This window comes from Pelophylax lessonae (genome assembly GCF_965119305.1).
Source record: "Pelophylax lessonae genome assembly, chromosome: 7".
NCBI lineage: Eukaryota > Metazoa > Chordata > Amphibia > Anura > Ranidae > Pelophylax > Pelophylax lessonae.
In genome coordinates, this window is record NC_138774.1 from 84,384,012 (window position 1) to 84,391,075 (window position 7,064).

The window sequence follows — 7,064 nt, forward strand, 5'->3', positions numbered from 1 at the left end:
TCTCCGCACTATTCTCTCTCTCTTTCCCACTCTTATCTCCCTACCCATCATTTTATTCTATTTCCCTCTATTTTTTTATATCCCTAACTCCCTCTCTTCTCTACCCTTCTCTATCCCCCCCCCCCCTTCCGTTTACTTGGCTTTTCTCTCTTTTCCTCTCTTCTTGTTCTCTTTTTACATCTTCTTCCTTTCTCTCTCTTTACCAGTCATGCCTCTTCTCTCCCCTATTCTTTCTCTCTTTCCCACTCTTATCTCCCTACCCATCATTTTATTTCATATCCCCTGCTCCCTCTCTTCTCTACTCTTCTCTATCCCCCCCCCCCACTTTACTTGGCTTTTCTCTATTTTCCTCTCTTCTTGTTATCTTTTTACATCCCCTGTCTTTCTATCTCTTTACCAGTCTTACTTCTTCTCCCCTCTATTCTCTCGCTTTCCCACTCTTATCTCTCTACCCATCATTTGATTCTGGTTCCCTTTCTTCTCTACCCTTCTCTACCCCCCCCCTCCCCTCTTTACCTGGCTTCTCTCTCTCGCTCTCTTTTCTTTTTACGTCTCCTTTCTTTCTATCTTTTTACCAGTCTTGTCTTGTCTCCCTGCTATTCACTCTCCCTTTCCCACTCCTACCTCTCTATACATAATTTTATTCTATTTCTCACCCCCTATCTTCTCTTTACCTGTCTTTTCTCGCATTCGCTGTCTTGCATATCTCTCTTTCATTCTCCTATCTCTCATTACCTGTATTGACTCTCCTTCACTGTCTCCTTTCTCTTTTTTTCCTTCCCTCCTTCTCAACCTCTCCCTCCATAATTCCTTCTCAACCTCTCCCTCCATAATTTCTCACTCTCTCCTCCTGGTCTCACTTTCACTATGTATTTAATTACACACATACACACTCACACACATACATGTGAATATTGTACATCATACATTAGAGTGAATTACTGTGAAATTGAAAATAGATAATAACTAAGCAGCTGTATATTGCTGTATTGATTTTAACTAAATATACTCTATCAGCCTTGGGCATCTTGAGGTAATATGATCATTGCGAAAACAGTTGTACTTACTAAGAAAATGTCATTTATTTCTATATCACAGCCATCTCTACAAGTACAATATAGGTATGGAATAGGCTACAGACAGATGAGCAGACAAGTGACTGTGAATGATGTTTAAATGGCAAAAGAGGAGCTAGATCTATTAAACAGGTCAGTACTTGGGTGAAACCTCCATAAGTCAATGTCTTTGTGTTGCAGTATGATTTTAAGTTTTGCAAAACTTTATAAATCTATGTGGAAGTACAAAATGACTAGCATAGCGCACAAAACTTTTACCTTATGATGGACGGTGACCTCTCACATTGTGCTTGTCATTGATCCTGTAGTAAGATCCCCAGAGGAGGGGTTTGATAACAGCAGTGTGTCAGCTCATTGTCTCAGGAAGAGATGGGACTGTAGGAAGTGATGGGACTGTACCATCTTCTGAAGTACCTGAGGCCCAAGCGAACTGAGAAGAAGATCACTGCTCATCAGAATCTGCACCAAAGCCTCAAAGATGTTGTAGAAGGTCATTTGGCACCAGAGCAAATTTAATTCCGTTGACGCAAACCACACTCACTCAGGGGACATCAGTGGGGTCCTGGAGATAGATGTAGTTTTGTGGGATAGATTTAAAAGAAGCTTGTTGGGAAGAAAATGGGAAGGTGGCAAAATGGCTTACAAATGGTGATTTTTTTTTTTTTCTGAAGAGACTGGTCCTAGGAATAGATTTTAGTCCCTGTCATTGATTTGGGTGTAGGTTTGGTTCTTAGAGGCAAGTGTGAACTGGTTGATGCTTGCTCCTCACTGGCAGTGTAAAGGTTAATCAGCAATACATTTACTGAAATGAGGTTGATCTGGTAAGAAGTAATTCACATTTTGAGGTTGGTCTTAAGATATAGATAGGTTAGTCTTCAGATGTAGACAGGTTGTTCTTGAGATGTAGATAGGTTAGTCTTCAGATGTAGACAGGTTGTTCTTGAGATGTAGATAGGTTAGTCTTCAGATGTAGACAGGTTGATCTTGAGATGTAGATAGGTTAGTCATCAGATGTAGACAGGTTGTTCTTGAGATGTAGATAGGTTAGTCGTCAGATGTAGACAGGTTGATCTTGAGATGTAGGTAGGTTAGTCGTCAGATGTAGACAGGTTGATCTTGAGATGTAGATAGGTTAGTCTTCAGATGTAGACAGGTTGTTCTTGAGATGTAGATAGGTTAGTCTTCAGATGTAGACAGGTTGTTCTTGAGATGTAGATAGGTTAGTCTTCAGATGTAGACAGGTTGTTCTTGAGATGTAGATAGGTTAGTCTTCAGATGTAGACAGGTTGTTCTTGAGATGTAGATAGGTTAGTCTTCAGATGTAGACAGGTTGTTCTTGAGATGTAGATAGGTTAGTCTTCAGATGTAGACAGGTTGTTCTTGAGATGTAGATAGGTTAGTCTTCAGATGTAGACAGGTTGTTCTTGAGATGTAGATAGGTTAGTCTTCAGATGTAGACAGGTTGTGCTTGAGATGTAGATAGGTTAGTCTTCAGATGTAGACAAGTTGTTCTTGAGATGTAGATAAGTTGGTCTTGAAATGTAGATCGGTTGGTCTGGATATCTATTTCCTTCCCTTAGCCTTAAACAGGGTGTGCTGTTGCTCTTTTAGCTACACTGCTACATCAGGTCAGAAACTGCACCACAACGCTCACACTATCAGAATGCACAACGCAGGAGGGCGTAGGGGAGTAGATACAATTTCAAAGAAGATTCAGTGCCGAAGGTCTGATTACTTAAAGGGTCCTAAGAGAAGCTGCCAAGTCCCTGGTACAAGATACCAGCCAGACCCTCTTCATTCTTGTATACCTTATCCTCTGGCACAATGAATCTCTTAGCAATTGGCTGCAGCAGATACTGTTCTGTGTAGAGGTGATGATGAAACACATAATCCAGGCAATAGAGCAACATAGAAACTCTCAGTTCAACACATCCAGTCTGAGGTTTGCAGAAGCACAGCCTAGATACTGTGCAAGGTTCAGATGGAGGTAGAGTCCAGATCAGTAACCCTGGAATCCAAGCTGCAGGGCTCACAGAAGAGAATGATCAGAGCACAGAGCAGCCCCAAGCTCTTGCTGAGTGCATATACCCTAGAGATATGTTAAGCTTTCAGCTGTCAGGTCTCCGCAGCAGCTCAATGTTCCTTCACTGTGCCTGTCCCTGGCAGACTGGATGTGGGGGAGTATGATCCACTTCATACATATGTAAGAGAGCAGGCGCACTCCCACCATCTGACTTAAAGCAGCAAGTCACAGCAATGCTAGCTGTGAAGACTGCAAAGCAAGAATGTCTAATGATCAGCGCACAGTGATACCCTGCAAACACTGCAAACTCATAAGCAGCTTCAAAGTACTGAGCTGGGTAGACTAGATTGCTTCCCACGCTGAATATAGCTTGTTTTATCAATTTCCTAATAATGGCATATTTTTGACTCTTGCTCTGTCGATGTGCTAAGGCATATATAATAGAGGAGACAGTCATTTATTAACTAATACCTTAACAGGAGTTAATTCAATCAGAGCTATTTGATGTGCACTAAATCACCTTAATCAGATTGTAGTATTCATTGGGTCAGCACAACGAAAGATTACTGCTGATTATGAATTACTATCCTTTAAACCTTGCTCTTTTCATCTTTAAGCCTGTAGCAAGATTATTGGAGGGGGAAAAGAAATGTAGAAGTGTTCTTCATGGCAACAAATGGGTTCCCATCTTGTATTTTGACAAATCGTTGATCTGCATTGTTGCTATGGGCAATGCTTCTATGCATCTTTCTTCTGTTATATAATTAACACCATGCAAGGATGTGCAATGACCCATAGCAACCAATCCAAACTCAGCTCTAATTAAAAGCTGGTGACTGGTTGGCTGCTGTGGCTTGCAGCACCACATTGCTTTCTGTACCTAATAAAATTAGCCCCTAAATAGTGAAATAATTCGCTCTCACCCTCCCCAGCTTGTTGTATGAGGATTCTGATAGCTAAATTCCCTGCTTTTGATGATTCACTGTCAGTTCAGCAATGCAGATTATATCCTCAGTGTCTCTCCTTGCTCATTAATAGCAAGCCAATACACAAATATATTCCGAAAAATCAATTCCTTCCAAACACAAGCAGCGAAATTAAAGCTTTGCTGAAATTGCCATCCTGCACCCCTCCCTGGAGACCCTCACCTCCTCCCAGCTTTTGAAACATTGAAGTCGTACTTGGCAGAAAAGGGTTCATTTTCTTCTATACAAGATGAAATCCTTCATGGTGATTGGATTCCTATACACTCAGGCTCACGTTCTGTCTATAGATGTCTGCAGTGCACTTTGATCCTTGTCTCCATCAGTTAGTGGAGCATTAACACTGCCAATGGCTTGTCATCCACCACTGCTGACCTGTACATACAGGCATTACCTATTCCACCCACTCATGCCCTGCACACTGACAGCTCTCCCTTGGGAATCCCTGGCCCAGATAAGCAAACTTTCATGGCTCTGGTGACAAATAGCTTTAACGTGTTAGATGCTGGAGAATGCTATGCCTACCCCTCCCTATCCCCCTTCTCCCAAACAGAAGTTGTTGGATGCTTCACAAAGTACATTACATTCTTCTAGCACCAAGGACAGCTACAGCACACAGTGGGAACTCTACTGATTAAACCAACAGTCAGTCCATCAACTCATACAAGTAGGCTCCCTGGTATAGTACAGTATAAAAAAAGGAGCTCAGGTTGTAACAATACTTGATACAGTACATTAGCACGTGCTGCAATGCAGTCATACATCGGGTACGTTGATGATGTATAGGATGATTTTTAAAGGACCGCTAGACTCAAAATGAAACAATTACATTATGTAAAACAGCTACTAATACCATTCTCAAATATTTGTGTAAAAATTGCCTGTATAGAAACCAAGTCATTTTAAATGTAAGTAACTTTGCTTTCCTTTTCTCTTTAGTGCTGTAATGGAGTTTTCTATTATACAATAGAGTCATTAGTCTCATGGCTAAACCCCGGCCTGGAGAAACAGGCCAATGTATTTATTTATTTTAATTTTAACCACTTTACCACCGGAGGATTTTGCGGTCTTATGTCCAGGCCACTTTTTGCGATTCGGCACTATATGACTTTAACTGACAATTGCGCGGTCGTGCGATGCCGTGCCCAAACGAAATTTACGTCCTTTTTTCCCACAAACAGAGCTTTCTTTTGGTGGCATTTTATCACCTGTACGATTTTTACTGTTTGCGCTATAAACAAAAAAACAGCGTCAATTTTGAAAGAATAACAATATTTTTCACATTTTTTTTACATGAAATTCCCCCCCAAAAAAATGTAAAAATCTAAATTTTTTTAAATTTTTGGCCAATTTGTTTTCTGCTACCTATGTTTGGTAAAAAAAAAAATCACAATAAGCGTATTTTGATTGGTTTGCGCAAAAGTTATTGCGTTTACTAACTAATTGAAAGATTTTTGGTGTTTTTTTTTTAACGAGTAATGGCGGCGATCTGCGATTTTTTTTGCGGGACTGCGACATTGCGGCGGACAGATCGGACCCTTGACTGACATTTTTGACACTTTTGGGGGTACCAGTGACATTTCTACAGTAATCAGTGCAATAAATATGCACGGTTACTGTAAAAATGTCACTGGCAGGGAAGGGGTTCATTTTATTGGATAGGGAGGGGTTAATGTATGCCTGGTGCTTACTGACGTGTGTGGGGGGAGGTGACTGTGTGACACAGGGACAGATCGCATATTTAGCTATGCTGAACCCTGCAATCTGTCACTGTTTGTCACTTAGGAGATCCGCCCGCTCTGTTTACACAAGCGGGCGGATCTCCAGACTCGATTCCCCGATGATCGGGGAAGAGCGGCGGTGATTGCCGCTGCTCCTTCCCTGGCCAGACTCCCGCTGTGACTGAAAACAGCGGGAGCGAGCCTCCGGAGGCGCGCGAGCGCCGCCCACAAGGGGAGGAGTCCAGCGAAGTAGGTCTACGTCGCTGGACGGAATCGAGCCACTTTGCCGCAGTACAGTCAACGTGACTGGTCGGCAAGTGGTTAATGCCCTTGGCCGGGGATCTCCAATCTTTTTAGTATGAAGGCCACATTGTATATTTCACAAGTATTTGTGTGCCACAAAAACAGTCCCATGTTTTGCATCAGAAGTCCCCCCTTCCACATCTGAAGCCCTTCCTTTCTTTCAGAGTACCCCTTTCACATCAAAAGCTTACACATCACATCAGAACTCCCCCCTCCCCCTTTACATCATAAGTCGCCCCATTACATCAGAGCTTCCCCAGCCCACATCACAACAGAGTTGCTGGTAAAATCCTGAGGCGGTCCTGATGGGCCCTCAGGTCATAGTTTGGAGACTCCTGCCCTAGACCAGTCACGCAACCCTAAAATATAACTAAGGGTAATTTTTTCGTTTTGGATAAAGTAAAGAGGGATTAGAACATCTGTCAGGTTTTTATTGCTGTCTGTTTTCCCATTTGGAGATTCACCTTCTCTATTTATTCTGTTTATCATTAGCACCAAGAGTGAAAGTAAAAGAAAATCACAAGGTTTGGTTTGTCCCTAAATCAGGAATAGAGGGGGAATTGTCCAATGGGGGGGTACTAGTTCTGGTGACCCAGGTGAAAACCAGGGATTCCCTCACTTTTGAGGCATTTCTTCTCATTTACTGTTGTGGTTATTGGACAGGAAGTGAAGATAAATCTCCCCAATGAAACAAAGATGGCCAAAAACAAACTCACAGGGGTATAACCCTCTCATACTCTTTCCAAAATGAAGAAAATAAAATGCCTATGCATTAACTTGGTGTGATCCACTAAAAGCTTAACATTACAGACACCTTCTACTAGCCTTTGTATATGGCAGGGTTTCTATAAGGGCTGCATGTCACCCATCAATTTCCCACACCCTATAGAACTTTCCTCCTGGTCAAGAACTTTTTCTATTTTGGGGGTTTTCTTTATTCACTGCTTACCAACATACC

General features: G+C 42.0%; 1 protein-coding gene across 1 annotated transcript in view; it reads right to left on the minus strand.

Annotated features, from left to right (window-relative positions):
• The window catches only part of LOC309559343 (leucine-rich repeat and fibronectin type III domain-containing protein 1-like protein), a 147,155-nt gene extending 145,091 nt beyond the window's left edge, over positions 1-2,064 (minus strand). Inside the window, exon 1 of the mRNA XM_082262576.1 lies at positions 1,335-2,064. The gene's annotated coding sequence lies outside the window, so the exon portion shown is untranslated. The remainder of the gene's footprint in view (positions 1-1,334) is intronic.
• Positions 2,065-7,064: the final 5,000 nt, after the last annotated feature.